The sequence below is a fragment of the Cyanistes caeruleus genome, chromosome 11, assembly GCF_971803275.1.
Source record: "Cyanistes caeruleus chromosome 11, bCyaCae1.hap1.1, whole genome shotgun sequence".
Classification (NCBI taxonomy): domain Eukaryota; kingdom Metazoa; phylum Chordata; class Aves; order Passeriformes; family Paridae; genus Cyanistes; species Cyanistes caeruleus.
This window is the reverse complement of record NC_141711.1, coordinates 2,637,131-2,663,922: the sequence shown is the minus strand read 5'-3', so window position 1 is coordinate 2,663,922 and position 26,792 is coordinate 2,637,131. Positions and strand designations below refer to the sequence as shown.

The following is a 26,792-nucleotide window of genomic DNA, read 5'->3' as shown; positions in this document are numbered from 1 at the left end:
TGTGGTGGGACAGCAGCGAGAGCTGCTGGTTAATCACTTCTGAAGTCCTACATGAGGCAGGGAGATGTGCTATGAATTATCCAGTGAGCTGTACCTGCATGATTAACGAGAATCCATTCCCCACTCTGCTCCTCCGGTTGCAATTTCTTTGTTAGAACCATGTACAAAGGGAATGAAGGAGGAAAGGAGACAGGAAAACCTCAAGGAAAGGAGTTTGTGGCTAAAAAAAGGGGATGAGAGCAATGCCACTGCTCCCAGGGCTGGCCAGATGTTTGCTCATCTGTTCAGGCACAGCTCTTTATTGTCAGCTGCCACACGACAAGTGGCAAAGCTAAAGCTTAATGAGTAATTAAGACAGTCTGCCATGAAAATGAGAAAAATGAGGGAAACAATGTCTTTCACCTCTTCCTGTATGATTTAACTGGTTAAAAATGTTCCTCTATTTTGCATAGAGCTGAGCAAATCACTCATTATAAATAATGTATTAACCTAATTTCATCACTTTTACTCTGTGAAATGTTCCTGACTAGATTTACAACTATTCCTTCTCAAAAAGTCCTGGTACCTGGGAGCAAATCGGCAGATATTTCATCTGCTCATGATAATTCCATACAAACAGGTAGTGCTGTAAATTAAGAAAGTCTAATATTACCTCTCCAGGTAGTATTTGAGAATTATTTAGGAAATAGCTTCAGAGAAAATATTTATAGCTAAAAGCAGCGTGTTGGGAACATTTTGTGCACCTGAAGCTAACTGATGTGCTTGAGGAGAGTCATTGTGAAGAACTCAGGGCCAACTAAAAATTAAATATTTCTTAATATGCCAGTAAAATGATTGCTATCCCTAGAACTGCTTAAATTAACAGAGTCATAGTTTTGTGAGACAGACAATATCACCTCAGGTGTACAAAATACCCAGATATTGCAGTGCTCCAGCACAACTCTCGATCTTTAGCTAAACTTGCCTTGGGATTACAGCAAATCTTTTATTTCCCTTGATGCAGTTGCATTTTTTGCTTTGAAGGTCTCCGTGCAGGGAGTTCAAATAGCAGGGAAAACACCTCCTGAGGTAATGCAGGCAGACAAAATATGCAAAGTGTGTCCAGATCTCTGTTTTGGAGAAGAAATTGCATTTCCAGCAAGCAGCAGAGATCAAATCAGGCAGCAAGAGCCTGGCTGCCCCCAGCCTATGAAGGGCAAGGAGAGTCAAGGGAAGATCAATAAATTTTGGGTAAGGCCTTGAAAGAGACTTTTAAATGTGCATAATTAGCCAGTCTTAGAAGTGCCAGAGCAGCTCACAGCAAAGGTGTGGGAGTGCAGATTGCACCCCCTGAAACCTGGGCTGGCCACCATAAAAACCACGAGAATCCCGACTAAAACACTGAATTTATTGTATCAGCCACTCACACTTTAGAATTGGGAGAGGATGAATCCAAAATTTCATGTCAGGGGTTGCAAAGCAGCTGGCCTGGCCTTTGGGGTGGGAAATGTTCTTCAGAGACTCGTGCTGCTGTAACCACACATCAGAAACCACCCTGACCCTGCAGCTGCACAAGCTTACAGTGAATCGAGTTTTAGGATAATATTAAATAGGAACAGGCTTCCACACAGCAGGGCTTGGTTTGTCTTCCTTACAGACTGCAGGATGTGATCCAAGCAAGCTTTTACCATTGGTTCCTTCCTAAACCCGAATTTTCCCTGCCAGGGTCTTTGTGAAAGCTTGGGCTGCAGAAATTTGGGTTGTGTTGAGTTTGGGCCCCTGCTCCAGTCCACTGGAACTGGGATTCTTCTTTTAGCATCTAAAGGTGTCACCAAGAGGAACTTTGTTTTGCAGTTAATCTTCAGCCTGTTGGTTTAAGAAGTGTGGCTAAAACTCCATGAATTCCACGCAAAAATCAGATTATAAAACAATCTGGTGGTCTGTTTATTATGGTGTTAGTTCATAACTCTCAGGAATTCAAATTAAAGCAGGATGGAGGGATGGTTTATAAATGTTTGTAGTTCTTGCTGCAGCCACTCCAAAAACACCAACACAAAAAGCAGATCTTGTTCACCCACTGCAAAATTAGCTTTTACTTTGCAATTAATAATCCACAAACAGATTTATTCTCTGACTGCTTAACAATCCTCAAACCAGCATTTTTTTCCTGGTTTAATGATTGAAGGAACTAAACTATGTGAATAGAATTCCTTCTTTTTACTCTCTTGTGACATTGGACTGGCATTTGAGAATTATCATTAGAACTCTCTGCTGCTTTTGGAGCTGAACCCCAGGAACTGCAGGAAACTGAAAGATGTAAAATCTCTTTTCAGGATGGGATTGTGCATATCCTCTGCTGCAATGTACATAACATAACACAGTGCCTCTGCTTGCACTGACTGCTACAGGATACACTCAAACTCTCAGTCTATTTATTAAAGATCAATTTTTGTGATATCATTGATCCCCTGCACTCTGGGATTGTCATCCTCGCTCAGGAGCAGCTGAAATTCAATCCTTTCTTCTCCATCCCTCTGCAGATGAAACCCTGGGACACACATAATAGACACTCTCTGGGAAGATAATGTGCCACTGGAATTAGACAAAAAATGACAATAATGAAGGAATATGTTGTTAAAAACGGTGAAGAAGAAAAAACATCCTGATCATTTCCTGCTATGTGCCCAGGAAGACACCAGGATAAACAGTCAGCCAATCTATTTAAGCACTCAGAAGATAAAGGGTGATAAGAAAAATGGATGTTCTGAGAACAAATCATGCCAAGCTACCTTCTGCAGATAAGGTGATAGGGAAGATGTGTACAGGAGCTGTGGTGGTGGGTTAGTAACAAAGAGAAACAGAGAGAAAATCAGGATGAATGAGCAGGAGCAGCACATTTTCAGTGTGGAGCAATTCCTCAAGGCTACTCTTCAGTTACTCCACAGGAGGAATATCTGCCTTGTCTTGGACTGAAGGAATTCTGGGGGGAACGTGGCCAAAACTGCAGGAAAAACGGAGCATGAGGAAAGCCTGGCAGGATGGAGCTGGGTTAATCTAAGGGGGGATGGTGAGGGAGGGGAAATAGAAATATCTTCTTCTAGAACCTCCACGGCATCAGCTCCAGCTCTGTCCTGTGTGGGAGGAGGGCTGGGAAGCGTCCTGACATCAGTGAGGGACTATCAGAATTCCCATGATGAAACTGCAAGGGAAATTCAGGTTAAACTCTTGGGAAATGTCCAGCCTAAAGGCCAGATGGGAACTGGAGTAAATAGTGCAGGATCTGTGGAAGGACAGGTTAAGCAGACACCTGCCAGACAAAACAATTTAAGTCTGGTTTATGTCATCTTGAGATAAAAATAATGTGGGTGACTTCATAAAAAAATCCTTTTCCATTATCCCTGCTTTCTACCTTTCCATTTTCATTTCTGTTCTGACATCCAGCTTAAGTTTGGAGTAATTAAAATATTTGAAGCCAAATAATAAATGTAAAATTTTTGGTATTTTGTATGGGGAAACTCAAGAGACACCATGTTTATTGTTAGTTGTAAGGATCCCCTCAAAGCCAATCTCAATTAAAGATATTGATCTTAATTTCCTTGTTTTTAGAGCAGTGAAGGCCCAGGTATGATCTTGACTGTTAATTCCATGGATTTACCTCATTCTGCAGAGGCAGAGCCAAAGGTTTCTTTAAATTAGATGCCCAGTAGCCAACAAGAATTTGCTGCTTATAAAGTCCTGCTCTCATGAGAGCAGAGGCAACTTCCATATTTTCCCTTGTTGAATTAATTTTACGAGCTCTTCAGGCTTGCTGTTGTTTCCTTGCTTACTGTGTGTTTTGCTTTTCAAGATTGTTTTCATCCAATTGTCCTTCTCCAGATTTACAGTGAAAACAACTGAGGACACTTTGTACATAACCCTTTCATCCAAAGTGATTGAAAAGTTCAGCTGGATGTGCTCAGTGCATTTTTTTCTTTTCACTTGTCATCCTTCACAGCTTCCCTTCTTTACGTTCCACCTCCAAATATTGTTTTGTTTAAGGAGGAAAAAAAAAAAAAAAACCCATCCTGGTGCCAATTTGCATAATATGTTAATGCTGATATGCATCCAGACATCTGGATGGCATTTTAATATCTCATTCTCATTCAGACAAGTAGGAACCACACAGATGGGAGAGACAATTTTAAGAGCATTGTTGTAAACAAATAAGGCAGCCAGGAAATCAAACACACTCCAGGATGGGCTTTGTGTGCGAGGATGTGCTGGTGACACGTTGTGAGTGCAGGAGAGAGCTGCCTGCTGCACCCCCAGCTACACCCAGAGCTAAATGCACCACTGGAAATGGAGATTTGGGATCATTTCGTGGCAAGTTCCTTTCCCAACCCAACCAAACTGGCACCCCAGATTATCCTCAGGAGTTATTTGGGGCTCTGCTGTGTGCAGACTGTGGGGTTTGGTTTATCTCATTTTCAATTAGTAACCGAAATATGAACAATCCTGATTGCTTCAGGAAGGAGACCTGTGAATGGTGTTCTCCTGCTCCACATAATCATGCACCTCCTGGGAGTGATTTGTTCCTGCTGCTAAAAATTCATCTCCACGGAGGCCTCAGTAATTCCCTGCAGTCCCCTTTAATCTGCTGCTCGTTTGTAGCTCTTTACAGAGTGAAATGCCTCTGAACTCCAGCAGCCACAGCCAGCTCTGATATTTTGGGTGTCTGCTCCAGGTGTTTGTGTAAGAGCCGTGAGAAGCCTTTGCTGTAGGTGGAGCTGCCAGCTCAGCAGATGCTGCACATTGGTGCTGATCCCTGGATTGCTCTGAAAGTCACAAATCACAGAGTATTCCCAAGGATCTGAGCCCCACAGGGGTCATCCCAGCCCAGCTCCTGGCCCTGCACAGGCCAGCCCCAAGAACTGCTCCGATCTTTTCCAAATAACACCATAAACTGATTATTTTCCCCTTCACCTCTCATCACCTATGGCTACAGATCCTGCACAATTAAATTCCCATAATTTTCAGGAATTCAGCTGTGTTCAGTGAAATAAGTGATTAAAGGGTCCAGGACTCTTCATCTCCTGGAACACAGGTAAAAAGTTACCTTTAAAGGTCCCTTCCAACCTAAACTATTCTATCATTTCAATTATATATAAATGAAAATAGGAGAAAATCTATTCATTTTCCATTACCAAAATAGGTGTCTAAGCCTGTACTGGAATATTTCAGGCACTGAAACATCAATGAGCTATTTAGGAAACCAGTTAAAAACTTCTCCTGGTTCAGTCTGGTTAACTGAAGACCAAGAGACTCTCTTGAATAAAAGAAAATGTGGTTTTCTTTTAAGAAAGAAAAAAAATAAAAGAAGCTCCAAGACAAGGGTGGGTAATGACCTCAGAAAGCAGTTTAGCAAGGGAACTTGTGAAAACAGCAGTTCCTAAAATAATTCTGCTTTTCCTCTCACCTCAAAGCTGCAGCTTTGCATGTGGCAAATGCTAAGGAGGGGTGGAAGACAACTTAGAGGAATGAGAAACAGAGGTAATGGAAACACAGAAACACAGCCTTAGTTCGTGTCTCAGACCTAAAAATAAAAACAAGACTGCAGCATAAAATAACCTGACAGGAGCCTTTCAGAGAGAATGGTGAATAAACCAATTTTCCTTCACAATTACCTGTTCCCTGCGTTGCAGAAATGATTCCAGGGGACCGTTCCCATCAACCTGTGGATGATTTCCTCCACTGCTTCTTCCTTTTTTCATGACAGAAGTTTCTCTCATGCTCCATCTCTCTCTCACTGTTGCTTTTTTCTGAGCCCACATTTGGGTGCTGTGTCCAAGCTGTGAGCCAGGTAGCAGCAGATTGAAACTGTCACCAGGACTGGGATCAGGAGCTCCTGGCAGCAGAACTGGAACAGGAATCTGGGCCAGGAAGTCTTTTAATGCAGCTATGAAAACTTTATGTGCCATATCTTAAGTTTGCCTTAAAATAAAAAATAAAAAAAAAAATAAAAAAAGTCAATAAAACTTTAATCCTAAGCATGCTAACGTTGACAAATTGAGTTAATGTCTGGCAGAAAAGGGAGGATAAAAATAGTCATTTAATTTTTAGTCTGAAAATTGCAAGATTGTAAACAGCATTTGCTCTCCAAGAGGATTCTGTACTTTGTTCACACAGCTGGAGTTTTGTCATGGCTGGGACAGGCTTAAAGAAAATCACGATCTAATTGTTCCTCCAAGCCTGGGGATGATGGAGCTATTGTGGAAACCAGAATGTCTGGAAAAAAACATTAATAACAAATGATTCCCTGATAACAGAGTGCTGGAAAACAGGAAAATCATTAAATTATGATGGGAAGAGTGAGAAAACAGGAGACAGAGGCTTTAAAAGCAGAGATTTGTTTGTTTAAGGCAGATGGGGCTGATGTGTTCTCTCACCAGGCTTAGCAGGCCATGCTCATTCCATGATCAATCCTCCACCTTCCCCTCCTTGGAATTTCCCACCTCCCTGAATTAAAGAAGCAGCTCAGAGAACCCAAAGTTATTTTTGAAGTCAATCATTTTCCCAAATATCAATCTCCCTTCACCTCAGCATCCACCAGAAGCCAACATTTTTAGAGGATTGCAGGAGCTTTTGGTGAAAGGTTTCCATAAAATATGTATGAATTCCTTGTATACACACAGCAAGAGGAGAACAGATACATCACAGCAGATCATATTTTTGTGTCATCTTTGGCGAGAAAATATAGATCAATTGATTCTAAACTGTTTTCTGGGACTGGAACAGCACAGAAAGCCCTGGGTAAGTGATGGGGACACCACAGGCAGAGTTATTGTCTGATGAGTTTTCTCCACTGGGATCTGTAACATACAATTCCACCTTGAATGAAATTAAATTTGTTGTCTCCTGTCCTTTATCGAGATGTGAAAACCACAAAAGGAGTTGCATCTCCATTGTTTAAACCACATTAAAGCCCTTCAGCTGAAAACTCACAAGAACTTTTCTGTGAAGAATGGGATGTCTTGTTCCTCAAGCCTCTTTCCAAAGTGAATATCTTTTCAAAAACATCGAGATTTCTCCACAACAATGGAGCTGCTCGTTCAGGCTGCATGATTAAATTTGAGGATTTGAAAGCGAGTGAACAGAGAGCATTAAAGCAGCCAGTATTGATCTGCATTAGGAGCATAATCCCCACTGCTGGAAGAGGTGGAGAGGAGCAATCCCAGTGCCTGGAGATGACTTAAAGCTGTTCTTAATTTGTGCAGCCCTGGTTTGGTAGCAGAAGATCAGTCAGTAAATTGAGGGATCATGAGGGCTGATCTTTTAAAGGATTTTTAAAAATATTCTCAGGAACTTGGATACCTTGATTTCTGTGAAGAAGCTGTCAGTGCAGGTATGCTCCACAGCAGCATCAGGTGGACACAGTAAACTTTCTAGCAGTGATTTCAAAACTTACATTGTCAAAAAAAGGTTTAATTAAAAGGGCAAGGGTTCCTTTCAAGTTGTTCCAGGCTTCAGCTGATTACCTTAATCAATTTTAAAAAATAATTTAAAAAAAAGGTGTTGTTTCCTCCAACAGATCTTTTGGAATTGCTCCAATACTCTGTAATTTAAGACACAGGACAGCTCCTCATTGTAACCAAAATAATAAAATTTCACAGTTCCCAAATCCCCCCCTTCAAACCAGCACTGGCTCTGGCTCAGCAGACTCATCACCAGGGCTTCAGTGGGGCCCTTCTGATGGTGCTGAACCTCTCTGGGGCTCTCTCAAAATCCTTTAGTTTGGGTTTTTTTTAAAGCCAGAGGTTGCAACACTTCCCCACCAACCTGCTTTCCACCAGCCTGCTTTCCACCAGCCTGCTTTCCACCTGTTCTTGGATTTCAGTGTGGAAAATCCTTGCTTTTTACAGAGAAGTTGACCAGAAAAGGCAGAATAGAGAGACACATTCAAAGTGCTGGAACTCCAGGGAAAGGGGATCTGATTCTGCTGATCCTCAGTAATTCCTTTATTTTGTTTTGTGGACCACATGGCAAAAGCCCTGCTGCTCCTTTCTCCTCCATCATCTCGTGTTGTTAAAATTCCCTTCCATCCTCGATCTCCATGCAGAATAGGTTGTGTCCTAAAATGGTATCAATTCAGCCAACTCCTCCTGAAAGAACAGGGAACACTCCTCAGCAATTTGCATCAAAATTGTGGACAAAAATTGTGGATTCATCCTCTGTCCCTCCAGCTGGCAGGAGAGAGGAAAGGCTTTGTTTTTATCTGGGTATTATGTACAGTATTCATAACCGAAATGACAATTTTTAATGTTCTTGGCTGGTTTTTGTTCAGTGAGATCCGTTTCACCCTCCTGCCTTGAGAGGGGGATATCTTAATCATATTTATAAAAGTCATTCAGACCTTATATTGTAGGAGATCTGAGGCACACAGTGATTTTCTACTGAGAATCCTCCTTTTTTTTTCCCCCCACCCTAACAGAAGATAGGACTGCATTAAATTATCTGAAATTTAAATGCATTAGCTGTTAGCCAAGGCAAATTTTCATATAAATTAATATTGTTATTGTATTTTAATAAAGCCACAGCATTTATGGAATTATGCAGACATCAATTACTTAGAGATATCTTGGAACAATTATTGACTTCAGGCATCATCTATTCCCTCCCTTCCAAACCAGTTGCACTCTTCAGGAGCACCATCCATCAACAAGCCATAAACCACATTTTCAAAGCCTTGCAGCCCATCAGTGTTAGAAAAAAGCCCCCTGAGCCCACGACATCCTAATGTGTGTCTGTGTAATTAAAATTTTGACATATGCAAGGAGTTGTAAGATAGATAAAAGAGCCTGGGTTGTAAATAGAAGTTGAAAGGCTCCCAGCAGATGGTTGGTTTGTGGGAGAGGCACGGGCAGAGCCAAGAGATGACAAACAGATGGTTTAGGTGTGAAGGACAGGCTGGGAGAGCTGGGGATGGAATGGGCAACAGCTCTGTGGAATTTTGCTTGGCGAGGAGGTTAAACATTTTACATGTTTCTATTTGCACTCACAGAAATGTGTCAGTGGAAAACAGCCAACAATACAGCCTAAGAATAATAAAAATAATAATCTGTATCAAGTCATTCCAGACAGGCTTTAGGGAGGCAAAATCTGTTTGAGCTGCAGCTCTCACTGGGGTGAGAACACGGCCACTTCCACCCCAAGTCCTGTGGGTGGGCTGAGTTCTCTTAATTCAAACAGAAATATTCAAAATGGTGGCAAAATCAGATTGCCAATATTTAAATATTGTTTAATATTTAATATTATTTGCCTGAGAAGCAGATTTGGTCCTGCTGTAAATGAACTGGAGCTTGCAGGCTCCTTGCTTGTCTCTAAGAGTTAATTGTGTGATGAGTGAATTCAGTTCAGATTTAGGTGATTCTGCACCAAAATCATGATCAAAAGGAATCTCCTCTGAGCAGAAAGATCAAATCAAATATTACTTATTGTTTTTAAACTATGGCAAGTCTGAAATCACAATCAAATTAAAATGACAGTGCTGTTAATCCTATTCTTGGGATTACTTCCCTGTTAGGTTTTGACTCCTATTTGTCAGATAAGCTCAAAAACTGCAGCAGCAGCTACAAAATAGAAGAATTTCTCCACAATAATGGACAAAATATCCTTTTTTAGTAACCATAATCAATTTTCCTAAGAACAATAAAGGTGCAGGGATTTTGAGGGTGATCTTTGATAAGATTCTGTGGGAAAATTTGATCCATGTAGTAAAAGAGAGACATTTATGAAAAATAATCAATATTTATACTTTCCTCTTACTACAAAAAGCCATTTACATTTGAAACAGCATTTCTGTTTATGAGAATGAATTTCTGCAAAGCAATTGTTACATGGGAAGAACTTTTGAGGTGTAAGTTTTAACTTGCAAAACTCAGCATAATTGTGAGTTTTGTGTAGGTTTTTGCTCAATAGTAAGAAGTTGTAGTTTCACTAGTAGGGGAACACTGGAGTGCTGATAAAACTGGTGCATTCTATAAAGGCTTGGATTTTTTTTTCTCACAACTATTTGAAAGATTGGCACAATCTGTTGCTCCAAGAACCAAACCAAAGTGTCCTGTAGTAAATATTCCTGAAAGCAACACCTGCTTGTCTTTGAGGAGCTCCCACAAACTGGTGGAATTATCATAAAGATAATTATCATAAAGATAATTATCATAAATATAATTATCATAAAGATAATTCCTGTTTTCCTGCCTTACCAAGCCCAGGAGTTGTTCCAAGCCTGACCTGGGGAGGAGGTGCCCTGGGAAGTGCAGGTTTAGATTTTCTCTCTGCTTTAACTCCATCTGCATTCCCTCTGCTCACTGAATCATCTGTTCCAGCCCTGCCAAAATGCCTTTCTTTGCTCTTTTGTGGCTGCCTGTGCCTGCTGGATCCTGGCTCAGCGTTTCTCAGGCGCTCCCAGCTGTCACCACTCCTCGGGGTGACAATCCCTGCTCCTGCCAGCTTCTCCCTGATTTTCCCACTCCAAGCCCTGCTCTCCATCCCCCTGGCACTGCAATCATGCAGCATCATCCCCATCACTGATCCAGGCTTTTTTCCCAGGATGTTGGCAAATTTATCTTCTTTTTCTGCCTGGAGAGGAGCTGAGTATTGGAGCTATAAATTATTCTCAGGATTAACTTATTTGACCTGCTCTCTTTTTTTATTTTGTCTAAGAAATTGTCACTTGTGGTGTTTGTTTTTGTTGTTTTTTTTTATCTCACTGCTGTATCCCTGGTTGTTCCTCTTGATTTTTTTCTCTCCTGTCCAAAGGAGGTGAATTTTTCTGTTTTTGCTCTGACAGCTGAGGCTGTGTCACAAAAATATTACAAACCACATCCTGCACAAGTTTCCAGTAGCCATAAACTTTTGCTCTAAAAACCTGTGTAGGATTTTGTTGAGGAAATTATTTCTATAAATCTGGATGATATTTATTTAAATGCTTATTAATAATGTGCAAATAAAATATATTGATATATTCTCAGGACCTAATAGAAACCACAGAAGCACAAATGTCTAAGAGAAATAACAGAAGCACATAATAAATGTGAGTACAGATTGGTCTTACTTTTGTGGGGGCATTGTTCTCATGTAAAAATTGTATATGAATATCAAATAGCCAGACCTATTTGGGGATATCTATTTTTCAAGGTTTTTAAAGCATTACAATAATATTTAAATATAATACATATTTCTTATAACTATCTAACTGGTTCTCAAAACTAGAAAAAAAAAATAATCTCACCTCTGCCCCTGTCTCTAAACTTCCAAAAATGCCTTAAAATAATCTCTACAACACTAAACTTCCAAAGATACCTTAAAACACTCCCTACAACAATCCCTCCTCTCTGGGTGAAGCATGGAGATGCAGCAGGGATTTCTCATGACAGATCTGATCTTTTCTCTCTGCTTCCATCAGGACTGTGACAAAATCATGGTTCATTTTGCTTTGCTCTGTTATCCTCTGTGAGGGTAAAACCCTGGAGCTCAATGATTTCTCCAGATGACTTCAGGCTGGAAGTGTCCTGAGACAAGAATTTGACTCATAATTGTTGGGGTTTTTTTAAGTTATGAGATTTATTTTTTTCAGCACCATCCATCTAAAGACTCACTTTACTCACCCATCAATATTCACACTTTAAAGGATGATTTCCTGTCAATGACCTACAGAAATTGGGCCCCTCCAACAATAAAGACCCCAATGACATCAACATCTGCCCCCATCCAGCCCTTCATTTGCATTAGAGAAGGGCTGGAGTGATGAGGAAGTTAACAGAGAGATCATTTTCAATTTTCACATTTCCCAATTAAGTGGCTCCATGAATCACCATTTATTGGCAGCCCAATCATGGAAGCAGTGACAAAACATCCCTTGACTTCCACAGGATCTTCTCCTGAACGCTTCAGAGAGGGAAAAAGTGAAGTACTGGCATTTATTGACCTTTACAACCCATACAAATACAATTTGTCTTTTCTTGGGCATGGAAAACCACCGACTGTCCTTCGGCTCCAAACTTCCCATGGCTACCTCAGATTTTCCCATGGACAGCATCACAGCCCTACAAGCAATAAACTGACAATATTCCTAACAATAAAACCTGGTGGAATGACAGGAAAGAATCATTTCTCTGCCAGCTGATATTTCTTTACACATCTGGTGCAAATCTAAAAGCAAAGTGATGGGGCCAGGGATGGAGGGAGATGTTGCAGCATCCATGTGGAGCTGGAGGGGACAGAAAATTGTCTGGTGTGTGTGTGGACTGCTGCTGGTGACCGTGGCAGGGACCTCCCTGAGCAGAGAGAATGTGGGGGATACAGGGGGTGTCAAATGTCAGGTGTGTAAAATACAGAGGGTGTAAAATAGAGGGTGTGTAAAATATGCAGGGTGTAAAATAGAGAGTGTGTAAAATTCAGAGGGTGTAAAATGTCAGTTGTGTAAAACGCAGAGGGTGCAAAATAGAGGGTGTGTAAAATTCAGAGGGTATAAAATGGTGTGTAAAATTCAGAGGGTGTAAAATAGAGGGTGTGTAAGATGCAGAGGGTGTAAAATACAGAGGGTGTGTAAAATACAGGGTGTGCACAATGTAATGTGTATCAAGACACAGAAAGAGCTGAAGTTTGGGGTTTGGGGAGTTATCCTGGCTCACTTGGAAGAAAAAGTCACAAAATCAGGGGGTGAGCCCCAGCTCATCCCCCTGCAGCACCTCACCCTTTCCTGAGTCTTCTCCAAACACATCCCCTCATCCAAAGGCCCGATTCCATCTGGATCTTGGCAGAGCTGCCTCAAAGGATCCAATTCTCTGACCCAGCTCAGCTTTGCTGCTCTGTTCTTGGCCTTCCCCAATATTGTGCTGTGAAATTCCCTGTGTGTACACAAACATTTATATATGCACATATGTATAGGTCATTGTATATACATTTATATAAATATAAATATATATATATATGCAGGTTGGGATTGCAAATACAGATTGAACCAAACCCAGTATATTTTAAGAGAACAGAAGCTTTTAGCAAATGAAGTTTAAAGAGATCAGGTTGTCAATGAAATAGAAAAACTCTTGTTAAAAAGCAAATAAAACAGTGCTAAGTACGACCATTGTGATCTGGTTTCTGATACATCATTATAATTTTTTTTAATACTAAAAATATTTTAAAATATTAAACAATATTAAAAAATAAGGAGGAAGCAGAACAATTGTAGTGCTGACACTGAAGCAAATGGAACCAGCAAACCCCACAAAGCACAGCCCTCCCCAGAGCAGAAGCACATGATGGAGAGGCTGTTTGACCATTCCATTTGTTGACAAAATTATCAAGATCATTAGGCTGAGTAAGGAGATGAGATTTACAAGAAAAAAGAACAGTAACATGGAAAAATAGAGGTGAAGGGTTTTATTTGAACTGAGAAATTGCATTTATTATTTAAACACCATCATCATCAATTGTCTGGGTGCCAGAAGTAGCCTGGAAAGATGAGATTTAAAAAGAGCTTAAACATGGAGAGAAGATCAGCACAAGGGCAATGAAAACCAGCCCAGACTGCTGTCAATTGAAAGAGCAGGTTTGGATGGGATATTGAGAAAAACCCTTCCCTGTGAGGGTGGTGAGGGGCTGGAATTCCCAGAGAAGCTGTGGCTGTCCCTGGATCCCTGGAATGTCCAAGGGGATTGTTGGATGGGGCTGGGAGCAGCCTGGGAATGGGGAAGGTGTCCCTGCCATGGCAGGGGTGGAATGAGATGAATTTTAAGGTCCCTCCCAAGCCAAGGTGCCTGTGCCATGAACGTTCTCCCTGTGCCACGGGATCAGCAGCAGCAACATCCCCAAATTACCCAGAGGCTGCATAATTTATAAATTAAATAATATATAATGCCTAGGAACGCAGACTCAGAAAATGCCCTTTCATCCTTATTCAGAGTTTTGAGTACACAAGCACAGATGCTCACACATGGGGATAGAAATTCAGTTTTTCTGATGGTAGAAGTTCTCCCTGTCTCCTCTGATATCATGAAAAGCCAAAATAATTCAGTATCAGGTTGGAATAGATCTGTTGTGAGCAGCAATGCATCTGGGGCTGTGCTAACATAAACAATCCCAAGCCAAATTTTATTTCTCCAGAGAGTCCCCCTGTTTAAGCTGCTTTTCCTCATCCTTCAAGGCCATGGCCTGTATTCATCTGGAGAGAACCTCTCCAACTCTAAAGCACATTTCTGAACTTCACTCAAAAGCCAGGGCTCCTCTGAGTTATTAAACCATTAAAGGCCTCTGTCACTCCCAATATCGAGGTTACTCATCAAGTGATTACAGCAGTTAAAGTTGCAGCTGGAGCAGGAAAAATGCAGCACCCATTTTTTGAGATGAAGAACAATCCCAGGTGGGTTTGACATGTCAGAACTGTGCTGAAGTGCTGCTAATTAAAAGGCAGCTGACAGAAAAGGAACTTAAAGTATTGTTCCTAATGCTATGAAGAGAAAGTTGTTTGATTCTTCTCTGCACTGAAGAAATTTGTCTTCCATTTCATTTAAATGTATTAAAAGTCCACTATTAATTTGATTTAGCTGAGTTCCTTTAGGTTTGGAGAATTAAAGTGTTCCCAAGATGGGAAGTGACAAATCAAGAACAACAACAACAGCCTTTGCTCTGAGCAACCAGCAGCTGCTTTGATCCTGAAAAACTCTGGAACCAGGGAATACAAAGTCCCTAAACATTCTGTACACATTCCATGACTTTTTGACTTGGAATTTTGCCAGCACACAGCGAAGAGTTGGAAGAACAATCCTTGTGTAGAATTGAGCCTTGAGGTGAACGTGGCTCCCGTGCTGGACCCACCTGGGGTGAAACTCTTGGTCTGCTGGAACATTTCACCTGCCAAGAAAGGTAATTCCAGCATGGAGCACCCCAACATCATGGAAAAGACAGAAATTTGACTTCCCTCTAATTTCTGTGGAGCTCCAACTTCAGTGTTGGTTAATTTGGGTTTGGTTTTTTCAGCTCTCAAGGCCTCGAGTGCACCTAAGAGCTCAGATTTACCAAATCTTGCTTCTAGAAGAAACATGGAAAAAAAAAATCCCTCATTTTGGACTAATCTCCTCTTGGAATTTTCTGTTTCCCTTCACATTTTGTGGAGGGTGACCACTCAGTTATTTGTAACCCCATCAAGCAATGCTAATTTAGTCATGATCACTCCTGCTCCAGCTTGTTACATTCTGGATTTGGGCATCCTTCATTAGTTTCCTTATTGCAACCACCAGAATTATTCATGTGCTTATCTGTGTGTCTGAGCATTTGGCTGCTCAGAAACTTATTTTTAAAATGCTAACCAACAGCTGGAGTTAATGTTACATGAAAAATATTAATTCAACTGATATTTTCAGTAACTCTTCAACTCCTGAATTTCTGTGTTCGGATTGGGATCATCCAGACTTGGCTTTTTAAGTGCAAGCTACGCTAACAAAGACAAAAAGTGGATTACTCAACAATTACATGTAAATGTATGAGTGTGTATAGATATAAATATATTTATTTACTAGCTGGTTTTAATATGCAGTGGAAAGTTAGAATTTGCTGCAGAAACCTTTGCTGCAGAAACCTTTTCCTGGAGGAGAGATGTATTAAAATTCATTCAAGAAATCTTGCTGACAACTTCAGAGAATTCTATTGCTGCTTCTATTTTGAGCTGGTTTGTGAGGGATTTATCAGGTTTGTGAAAAGCTGCAAAATGGTGCTGTGCATTGTGTGGTGATACAATGAATTCAGCCTTCCTGGGGCCATTCAGACTTGTGCAGAAGTATTTCAGCTTCATGATGGGATGCTGCTCAGAGGGCAGCACCTGAGTTTTGTTTACAGAATGAAAAAAAAGTTCTGTCTTTAAATGAAAACGAGGTGTTAGGGCACACCAAAGTAAAATGAAAATTAATGTTATTAACATCTCTAATATGTCATGGCAAAAAATGCCTGTTTGGTAATAAACATCATTTGTGCTTCTGGATTAAGAAAATCATCTCAGAAAATAGGAAAGAAATAGAATAATAGAATTCCAAAATGGTTTGGGTTGGAAGGGACCTTAAATCCTATCTGATTCCAACTCCCTGCCATGGGCAGGGACACCTTCCACTGTCCCAGGCTGCCCCAAACCCTGTCCAGCCTGGCCTTGGACACTTCCAGGGACCCAGGGGCAGCCACAGGGAAGAATTCTTCCCTAAGAAACTCCATTTTTCATGGGACACAGCTGGACTTGGGAGCAGCTCAGGGTGCAGGAGCCTGACTGCCCCAAGGTCAGCCTGGCTGTGTGTGAGGCTGTGCAAGAGAAAACCATCCAGGTTATTGCAGCTTCTTCAACAAAGCCCTTCCAGAGAAAGAAATAACCCCAAACAGCATAAAACCAACTCTTCCCCCCAGATCCCACAATAAAGCAACCACGGGGCTAAAATCTTGTTCTCTTTTATAACTCACAATATTTATATTTATGATTGACTTATTTAATCTTCTTTAGACACACTAGGACAACTCTTTCTTTTCAAACTGAACAAAATGTAGAGTTTTAGATGAGTTGTATTTATGACAGGAATTATGTGATGTGATGTGCCAGCAGCAGACAGGATATGCCAACCCAGGAGATCTTTTCCCTCTTCTATTTCCCTTTCAGTGTTCCTGTGTTCCTACTTAGGAGCCTGCTATAATAAAAGTAGTGCTCATAATATTGCAATATACTTTTCCAGATTACTTTAATAGTGCCAGAAAGATAACCAATGAATAATCATAATAAAATATATGTAAAGGGGATCACAAATCTCACTGATGCAGAACAGGAAGAATTTATTATCAAAGTGTTGTTAATGACTTTCTGCCTGCCCCTTTGAAAATGGCTCTGAGCTTAGCACTATCCCTTGGAAATCCAATTCATAAATCCACAAGCAGCATGAAATTCCAGTAGGAAATGAAGCACTTTTATTCCAATGTATTACAGCACATTAATGCTGTTTGTTAGAACATAAACTGCCGGAAACGCCGGAACACAAACAAGGAGTGACCTCAGTGTGGGGCTTTACAAAGTTCTGGGGTTAAAAGCCAAAGCTCAGCTCTCAGACAGCTCAGGTTAGGAAAAAAACAGATCTGGATGAAATTCCTAATGCAATCCCAGTGCTGCTTCTGGGAGCAGAGCATCCCTTCCCTGCGCTGGGAATCGCTGCAGGAGCTGCAGGGACAGGAGCGATGCTGCCGAGCACAGCCCTGTGCAGAGCAGGTGCTGCAGGCCTGGCAGCAGGGCTGTGGCATCCAGCAGCTGCTGATAAGGGATAATTTTTCCTGGGAGCTCTCTCCAAAGCCTTTCTCCAAGTGCCTCCTCCTCGTGACTGCCTCTGCTCCCATTTCCCTCTGAGTGCTCCTCTCCAGCACACTCAAGTGATCTGCTCTGCCTGGAGGGGGAGAGAGAGTAGCTGAATTCCTAAATACTGCCATAAAAACACATTGGCTGCTAACAGGACTCTGGAAATAACTGGAAGTACCCTTGTTTCTTATTCCCATAGCTCTGCTGAATACTTCTGCTTGGTGCAGCTGGAAATTCTTGTGCTACCCTGCATTGCCAGGACAGATTTGGCTGCCTTGTGGCAAGAGCTGCTCATTCCCTTTCCTTCTTCTCTGTTTTTAAAGGAAATCAATATCATTAGAGACCCATAAGAGGCAGCCACAGAGGTTTATGAGTGAGAAAAAAATGGGGACCTCAGCACTGCAGAGAATCCCAGAATGGTTTGGGGTGGAAGGGATCTAAAAAATCATCTTGTTCCACTCCCTGCCATGGCAGGGACACCTCCCACCATCCCAGGCTGTTCCCAATATCCAACCTGGCCTTGGGCACTGCCAGGGATCCAGGGGCAGCCCCAGCTGCTCTGCACAGTCTCAGGGCCTCCCCACCATCACGTGGAGGAATTTCTACCCCTCATGCCAGGCAGACCTGCCCTGTGTCACCTGGAAGCCATGCCCCTTGTTCTTCCCGTGCTGGGGACCCCAGAGTCAAACGGTGCCTCTTTGGGAGAGAAATAAATTCCAAAAAATCCTTAATCACAGATCAGAGTAATTACCTCAGGAAAAAGAGAAGATTAATTAACCACAGCTCCTGTAGGTCCTGTAGGGAATGAGAGTTTGGCAAGCCCAGCCCAGTCCCTGAGATAAGAAGTGAAGGATCAGCCACCTGGAACGGCAGCACCAGGAAGGCTCTGGAGCCACCAACGCGGCTTCCATGGGAAACCTCGCCTCTCTCTGAGCTGCAGTTCCCTCAAAATATTAAAAGGCAAATTAAAGTGACCTCTGCCATGCACAAACTTCTTCAATAACCACGGAATCCCCCTCTCCATAGCTCACTTTCCATTGCAATTTTGTATTTTTTAATAACTGTTAAGTGCCTGGTAAAGAAGAAACTGCAGCTTCACCGTCTGGGATGAATGAATTGCTGGAATGACAGGAAGAGGAAAAGAAGGAAGGAAATATCAAGAATTGGCTGATTTGGGATCAATGCTCAAAAATCAATAAGGATCCATAAATGCTGTCTTGATATCTCCATAGCTGCATGATTTATCTCCATTATCAGTGTGTTGATTTATAAGCAGGCAGGTTAAAGCTGCCTGTGTTCCTAAACAAACATTTTCATCTCATCCTTAGCCCAGCACTCTTCCCTCCCTTTCCTTTTGAGCTCTAATATCCCAGACTGACTAAAACATCATTTTTGACTTGACTTGAGAGACAGAGAAACAAAATCTGCAACAGGACGTGCCCAGAGCAGCTGGGGCTGCCCCTGGATCCCTGGGGGTGCCCAAGGCCAGGCTGGACACTGGGGCTTGGAGCAGCTGGGACAGTGGGAGGTGTCCCTGCCATGGCAGGAACTGGATGGTTTTTAAGGTCCTTCCAACCCAAACCATTCTGGGATTTCAAGTCCATGAGCTGAGAAAGAACCCACGCGTTCCTACTGCAATTTGATGGCAAAAGACCAATTTTTGTGTTTTCCACTTTGCTCTTTCTTCCATCTCCAGGAATCCAGTGATGAGGATGAAGAACAAACACTGCTGCAGTGACTGATGGCCTCTCCTACCCAATCTCTTGTGGTTGGTATTCCTGCTCTGTAGCCTGGGAAGGGTTTAGTCCATTATTAAACATAATTCCAGCTCTGTCTTGTCAGGTTTAATGCAGCTGGTGCTGTCTTTGAAAGTCAGGGCCCAAGACAAGCACCTGAATGTCTCATTGCTTAAAATCAGACATCTAAATCCACCTTACACATCCAAATAAGCCAGAGGAGTTCTCAGAATGCTGAGAATCTCTAACATCCACAGCCTCAGTGAGACCTCTTTAGAAACAGAGAGCTCTGATTAGTACCAAAATTGTGGAATGCCTGGTACCCACACTTGAGTATCTCCTTCAGAGAACTCTGTATTTCATCCCCTGAAATGTTTTCATTTCCTGGAACAGCTGTGTTTATTACTTTAATAAACTGAATTAGGAAATATGGTTATTGGTTTCCTAACTAGGCTGAATTAAGTTTCATTAAAAAATAAAATCCAGGATTCTAGTTTATACTTGGTATAAATGCACTTAAAATGTTAGAGCAACCATACTCCTTTTCCTTTTAATATGTAGATTTAAAAAAATCCTTCCTGCATTAAACCCAGAGATATACTCAATATTTCAAATGGACTAAAATATAATAAATAAAAATTTAAATTAAAACATATAGTACATAATAGTTGTGGACTTATTATGTGTATTTTTTTTTCCTGCTTGCAGCAGACCACAGATCTGTAAAATATCCTCATTAAACCAGCAGGATGATGCTCCAAAGATGTCACCTGGATTTAGGGCAGTGCAGGGATCTGGCTGCAATGTCCCAGTGAAGTAAAAACCAGGGAGGATCAGGATGGAGGCAGTGCCACGCCCTGAGCAGGGATAACCTCATCTAATCTGCTGGAAAGTCCTGCCAAAATCAACTGGAATTTGACATAAGGAAATATTCATCATCATGTTTAGATTGAAAATTAGGAAGGAACTCTTCCCTGTGAGGTTGGGGAGGCCCTGGCACAGGGCTGTGGCTGCCCCTGGATCCCTGGCAGTGCCCAAGGCTGGGCTGGATGGGGCTTGGAGCACTCTGGGACAGTGGGAAGTGTCCCTGCCATGGCACTGGATGGGCTTTAAGGTCTCTTCCAACCCCAAACTCTTCTGTGACTCTGCACAGAACTGGGGTAAATGCTAATTTATAATAAACACTCAGAGTACAGCTGATTATCAGCTCCACACAAACAGAAGAGTAAAACGGGACAAGACGCAGCTCACAAAAGCAAAGTCCAGATCCCAGGTGTTAGAAAGCAAACTGAGAAAGAATTACCAGGTTCTGGATTTTCCACGGCTTGGGGAAGCAGAACTCCTGATGATCTGATGTGTTTCACAAAACTCGCTGTGAGCAGCACGGCACAGAGAGTCAGGCAAACGTAGTAATGAGGAGATGTAGGATGTAAAAATAATTAGTCAGGGTTTATGGAGCCTACCAGCGAAACACAGGGAGCTGTGAAGTTATCAAAGGCTCTGTGCAGGGTATGATAATGGGAAAATGTGGCGTGGCAGATTCAGAGAGAGAAGTGCAGGCCCTCCTAGCACAACTAATACAACTTCATTGCAGTTACTCTTGGGATTAGTCATTGTAAGCACAGCAAAACGTGGATAAAACAGCCTATTTGCACTGTATCAGCACCTGCTTTATTGATCCTATAAACTGCTCCTCCAGTCCTGCTCTTAACACATTTTGAAACAAAGAATCCTTGAAAGACATGGATGGCACTCAGACAGTGGTTCCCTTTCAAACAAGTGGGCTCTGAACACCAAACCCACAGAAGCAGCTTTGAAAGTGCCCACCTTCATCTTTCCCCTCCCTCACCATTAAAAACACTCTTCCACATTGCCAGCGATTTTCCATCAGTCAAGATCAGAGAATTCTGCATGCTGGGGAGGACTTTTGGAGTCACCTGAAACACAGCCACCTCCTGTATTGTATCACCTACAGGTAATGCAGCCGCAGAGCACAGAACAGCACCTGCAGAAAGCTTTGGAGCAAACAGCCATCCCTGGGGAAGGTGCAGACTAATTAAAACCAGTGCTACAAAAAGATGCTGCTGTTCTAACATGTGTTAATGTGAGCTGGTGCAAGGGAGAGCAATAAAAGAAATGTCAAAGGAAGCAAGGAATCGTGGAGGAGCCTGCACTGAGAGAGGCACAAACAAGAGTCTGGGGAAGCAGGGCACAGACTGTAGAAAACAGCTCTGTAAAAATGTAAATATGGGGGAAGGAAGGGGCAGATGAGTCTCTGCCATGGGGCCAAGGCCTAGTCAGTGCTCTTGGAGACAGGTGCTCCCATCAGAATAGGTGACACCGCCAAATGTGACATTTGGTTCACGTATCATCACAGTTTAGAACATGGGCTCACCTGGGGGCATCCACAGTCCAAGACAACCATTTCTCCAGGTTCCTCATAGCTGTGCTGGAATAGGAAAGAGGAGACAGATTTCCAACTCCTTCTGCAATCCCCAAATCCCTCCCCAGTGCTGCTGGTCAGATCACCAGAGGTGCCATGGAATGCACAATGGACCCCTGGTCAGCTGGGGAGAAAGGATTTGTCTGCTTGTGTCTGTCCTCTCTGGCTCTGGGATCACCAGGGCAGTGGGCAGAGGCTCATCTGACAGCCTGACTTCATTCCCAGTTCCCATCCATGGCCTGACTCCATTCCCATCCATTCCCAGTTCCCACCCACGGTGACAGAGAGCAGAGCTGCATCTTTGCTAACACAAAATCACCTGGGTTCCATCAGTGTTCTGCAAACTGAGGCTGGAGGAGAACCCAACCCTTCTCACAAAGGGCTGGGAGTCCAATTTCCCTTCCTGTGTTCAGCCTCCTGGAAACATGGAAAGAAATTAAAATCCCAAGTGCTCAAAACTGGGCAACAAGAAGTGCCTCTGAAAGCTCTGTGAGAAATCCTTCCCCATCTGGTCGGTCTTCAGCTAATTAACTGACATGGTTGCAAATGAGCAGCAGCTAATTGGAGCTCTCTGTTCTGCCTTTCCCTGGCAGGAATGGAAGGGATTCCACATGACCAATGCTTCGACATTTTCCAAGTAATCTCCATTCTGGGCCGGGCCAGCCTCCCAACAACTTGTCCACATCCTCACCTTGGACTGCGAATCCAAAGAGCATCACTGGAACTGGAGAGTTGTTACGGGGAAGCATCAGGCAGATGTGTCAGGCAGGCTCCAATTCCAAGGATATTTTGGAAAACACCTGCAGGCGATCAGAGGCCAGCTGAGTCCCAGCCGTGACTTCTCCTTGCAGCCAAGGGAACTCTCCGAGCTGGCCCATGGAACCTGGAGGCACAAGGGCCATGCTTGGTGCACTCTGCAGGGGAATTGCAATGTGGAAGAGGAGGTTCTGTGGGTATCCAGCAGCTGATGGGTGCCAGATCTCCAAATCTGAGGTCTTAAAAAGTAAAAAAAAATAATAAAAAGAAGCACCAGGAGGTTTTCCTGCTCCAGCCTCTGCTAGCATCCCTTCCCTGAGCTCCCAGCCTCTGTTCCAGTGATGTTATTTGACATTACCCCCAAACACCAGGAACAGTTTTACAGCAGCAAGAAATCCCCTAAACACTCTCCGTATCTCAGAATTACAGAATGCTTTGGCAGAGAAGGAACCTTAAAGATCACCTAATTCCAACCCCCTGCCAAGGACAGGAACACCTCCCACATTCCAGATCCAACCTTGAACACTTCTCCCATTGTACAGAACCAGTGGAGCAGGTTAAACTGGGACCAGTGCTGTCCCTGTCCTGTTGTTGCCTACAGATGGTTTAAACACCTCAAACACAAACAAGCAAACAGAAATCCCCTCCCCAAACACCCAGGTGTGCAAAATTAATTGCAAAAACACAAAAAAGCACCACAATGCTCCAAAGATCAGGCCAGATGTTGTGGTTAGGCTGGACTGGGAATAACCCCCAGGATTTCTCAGAAAAGCAGAGATGAACATCATGTCCATGTGAACATATTATAGACAGAAATGTCCTTTAAAATGAGCACATCCAGTGATGGATGGAAGCCCCAGTTGTTTTCACGTGTTTTGCTCTTAATTGCAATATGGTAAAACAGGCTTAAGCCCACTGAGATTTTTAGTTGGGTTGCAATGAACTCAAAATCTGTGAGGAGACTCATTTCTAATAAAGGTTTTCCCCATTCCTCCACAATATGGAATTTTTAAAATTCTCCTGGCTTTTTCAGTTGTCTGGTCTTTAGTGGATGGTAAGAAAACCCCCAGATTTCCAGTCCCAAACCATGACCAGTTCAAGTGAGGGATTTTTTTTCTATTTTCATCTTAAACTATTAAATTCTAGCAAAATTACATTAAAAGCTGGATTAACTAAGAGGAGTTTTGTGTTTCTGAGTTTGGTGTCTGTGTTTATCAATTTTGGAAATAAGAAAGCATAAATAAAACATCTCCATGGGATACAAACTCACTTCTCTGTCTCGAATACAAGAAATGCAGCTGTGGAATACAAATCATCTTCCAGCCAGAAATATCATTTAATATTTATTACTGCACACTTGGCTCTGTGGATTCAGGGAGGGTGTCCCCCACTTCATATCTGTCACCTTTTGGGGTCCTGACCTCACAGTGTGCCACCATTAAACAGTGCTGGAGCAAAATTTATTTTACCCCCATTTAAAACTACATCAGATTGGATGTTTCCCACTCTCAGATTTTTAGAAACAACAACAAAAGGCTCTCTTTTTCCATTGTAAGACATTTGGGAAACCAGCTGAAGGATATTCTTCCACTGTGAAAATGGGAGAACGATCCAACTGGAAGAAATCTCATGAGTGAGGGCAGAGTGGTGCTGGAATTGCCTCTGCAGAGGCTGCGTGGAGGTTTTGGCTTCCCAAAGGACTGCAGTCATCAAGAGCTTTCCAAGAGCTTCCAGGAAAAACAAATTACTCATTTTGATCAAAAAGTCAACTCAAGTTTTGAGGAAAATGTGAATATATAAAAAACCTAATACAGTGTGAGGTACCTGTAGGAGAAGGCTGATCACAGGCAGTGGTTTTTAAATACTGTCCTTATTTAAACCTCTGTCCTTATTTTTTGCACCTCAAAAATGAAAGTCAGAAGAGGTAACCATAGATTTGCTGGCAGAACTCGAACTGGAGTTCCTGTGCTCCCAATCTCTGGGTGGGAATGGTGGTGTTTGGCTGAAGGTTGGACTTACTAATCTTGGAAAGCTTTTCCAAACCTTAAGGAATTTGTGATTTTAATGCATATGGAAATAAAATTAACACCACTAAGGGCCTGCTCCATGTCCCCAGTGGGTTTGACATAGGGCTGTCTAAGGCAAAAACAGAGTTCAACAGCTTTTCAAAAAAGTCTTTTAAAGACAGGGAGAGCTCTTGGGCAGGGAAGATTTTTGACAATCAGGGCCCTTTGAACAGGAGGCAGAACCATTTTTTAGCTGTGTCTTTACACTCCCTTCCAACTGGCACCACTCTTCCTTCCAGCATGAGAAATGGGTGCCAAAAGGAGGGTGATTTTTGGGGGAAAAAAATGAAAAATAAAAAAAATAGCATTGAAAGGAGAAGTGCTTTTCTATTATAAAAGGGTTAAAAAGGCCTAATTCTGAGTTTCTATTTCTGCATCCCAAGATGCTTCTTTTCCGAAAGTCAAAAGCTGATTTAAGTGCCACATAATCATGTACAGACTGAAGCAGCAGAAGCAATGCTTTACCTGCTTCCCAGAACAAAAAATAATCCAAAAAAGTAACTTTCCCCTCATTACTATGCACTGGCAAAGCAGAAACCAGCCAATTATCCTATGAGAAATAACAGCACCTTCCCCCAAATGGGGGCAGCCCTGCAGTGGCTGGTGACAGAAACACTGAGCCCACTGCAGCCCACACCCCACGGGTCATCCCTGTCCAACATCCAGGATCCCACTGGATCCTCTCCCAGGATTTTTATATCCTCATGGAGATTTTGTCAGAAACAGCAGCAAGAATGGAAGGCTGGAGATCTGCAGATGGAACAACCAGGACTAAACCAAAACATCCTAAAGCCACTGAAATGCAGGTTAATTTAGGGACTGCCTTCAACCTGAGCCTGCAGAGGGTCCTGCTAGCACCCATCTATCAGCTGCTAAAACAGACTGCCCACAGCTCTAAATATACCTTAAATACATACAGCCACTGCCAGGGAAGAGCTGGTGCCCATAAAACACTGGGTGCTGCACAGCACAAAATTTAGGAAGTGAAAGCTGGAGGTGAGGACACTCCAGCGACCCTGAACACCACGGGACATTGCCAGCACTGGCACAAGAGGTTTTTTTCCTTCTGTCAGTTTTACAAACTTCTAGGTGTTTTCCATTTCCAGAGGTGGAACCACCCTTCTGTTACCTGTACCAAAATCCAGCACCTGTTTTCTGATCACCTTTGGCTCTTGCTTATCAAGGTTGCACGCATGAAAATGATTTTTTACTGCTTTAATGTGAATTATTTCATAACAGCTCTTGGAGCACTGATTCTGTAGCTGCTGAGGTGAATCCCAGAATGGTTTGGGTTGGAAAGGACCTTAAATCCCATCCAGTGCCACCCCTGCCATGGCAGGGACACCTCCCACTGTCCCAGGTGCTCCAAGCCCTGTCCAACCTGGCCTTGGACGCTTCCAGGGATGTGCTTTAGATAATTTTCCTGTAGATATAAAGTCTTCTACACCTTTCTCCGTGCTATCACGTTTTGTAGTCTTTGTCCAGCTGTTTCCTTCCCCTTTTTATGCTCAAATTCAGCACAAAAAAAAAGAATTCTGGGGCAATGCTACGTGCATCTCCAAAGTCCCATTTTCCTGTGTAATGTTCCCTCACAGGTGCTACTTGCTCCCAAGCAGATTAGGATCACTGGAAAATGCTCAAATCTTTTAGGAGCTCTCTCATTCCCACTGTTACATAATTAACTCTCCCTGCCACCTGCATTTGTCTAATTCCAGCAAAAACAACTCCCGTGCCAGAGCCCTCACTTTTGGAGGAGTGAAGAGCCTGGGGCTGGGTGAGAGCAGCCACTGCAGCCCCAAACTGCTGGGCTTTGTGGTATTTATTAGGAACTGAATTGCCTCAGACATCACCACAGCAGTGGATACTCTAGAAAAAACCTGGATATTGCTGGCTTGCTCCTTTCCAGCAAATGGAATTATTCCAGGTGCCAAATGCCTCATCCCCACCTTGTTCAGGGCTCTTTGTGAGCTGGTTTTTGTCGTGGTTGCCTGGAGAAAGAGCATCCTTTGGGAAGTTGTGGTCAGATGGTTTGAACACCTAAAATACAAACAAGCAACCAGAAATCCTCTCCCTGAACGCCCAGGTGAGCAAAACTATCTGCAAAAATAATTTCAAGTAACAAAAGGATCATGCTGCTCCAAAGATCAGGCCAGATGCTGTGATCTGCAGAGGAGGCATGGAACAAACCCTCACCTCACTCACCCTCAAAAAAACCTCACCTGGTTTTAATTAAACAGAGCAGAGGGTGGAAATCTGGGAAGCACTGGAAAAAAAAAAAGAATGGGAAAATATAAAATAATTCTGTTTTCCATCAGCACAGCCCCTACACAATCCAAAGGTCAGGGATCCGGTTGAACAGGGGATGGAATAAACTTCAAATGCTGAATTTGCCTCAGAATTCACTCAAAAAGTCCCTGCTTTGTGTTCCTATCTTTTCTTTTTATACTTATCTTTTGGCAGAG

General features: G+C 42.6%; 1 long non-coding RNA gene across 2 annotated transcripts; it reads right to left on the bottom strand.

The window, feature by feature from the left end:
• Window positions 1-7,329: 7,329 nt before the first annotated feature.
• LOC111934863 (uncharacterized) lies at window positions 7,330-22,041 on the bottom strand. Of its 2 annotated transcripts, XR_002867453.2 has the most exons (5): window positions 21,828-22,041; window positions 21,461-21,514; window positions 12,713-12,866; window positions 7,791-8,117; window positions 7,330-7,418 (listed from the first exon to the last, which is right to left on the bottom strand). It is a non-coding gene; the product is annotated as an uncharacterized LOC111934863 (long non-coding RNA). The 2 variants fall into 2 exon arrangements; XR_002867452.2 differs by lacking the exons at window positions 7,330-7,418; window positions 7,791-8,117; window positions 12,713-12,866 and adding an exon at window positions 13,042-14,868 and having other exon boundaries at window positions 21,828-22,014.
• Between the last annotated feature and the right edge of the window lie 4,751 nt (window positions 22,042-26,792).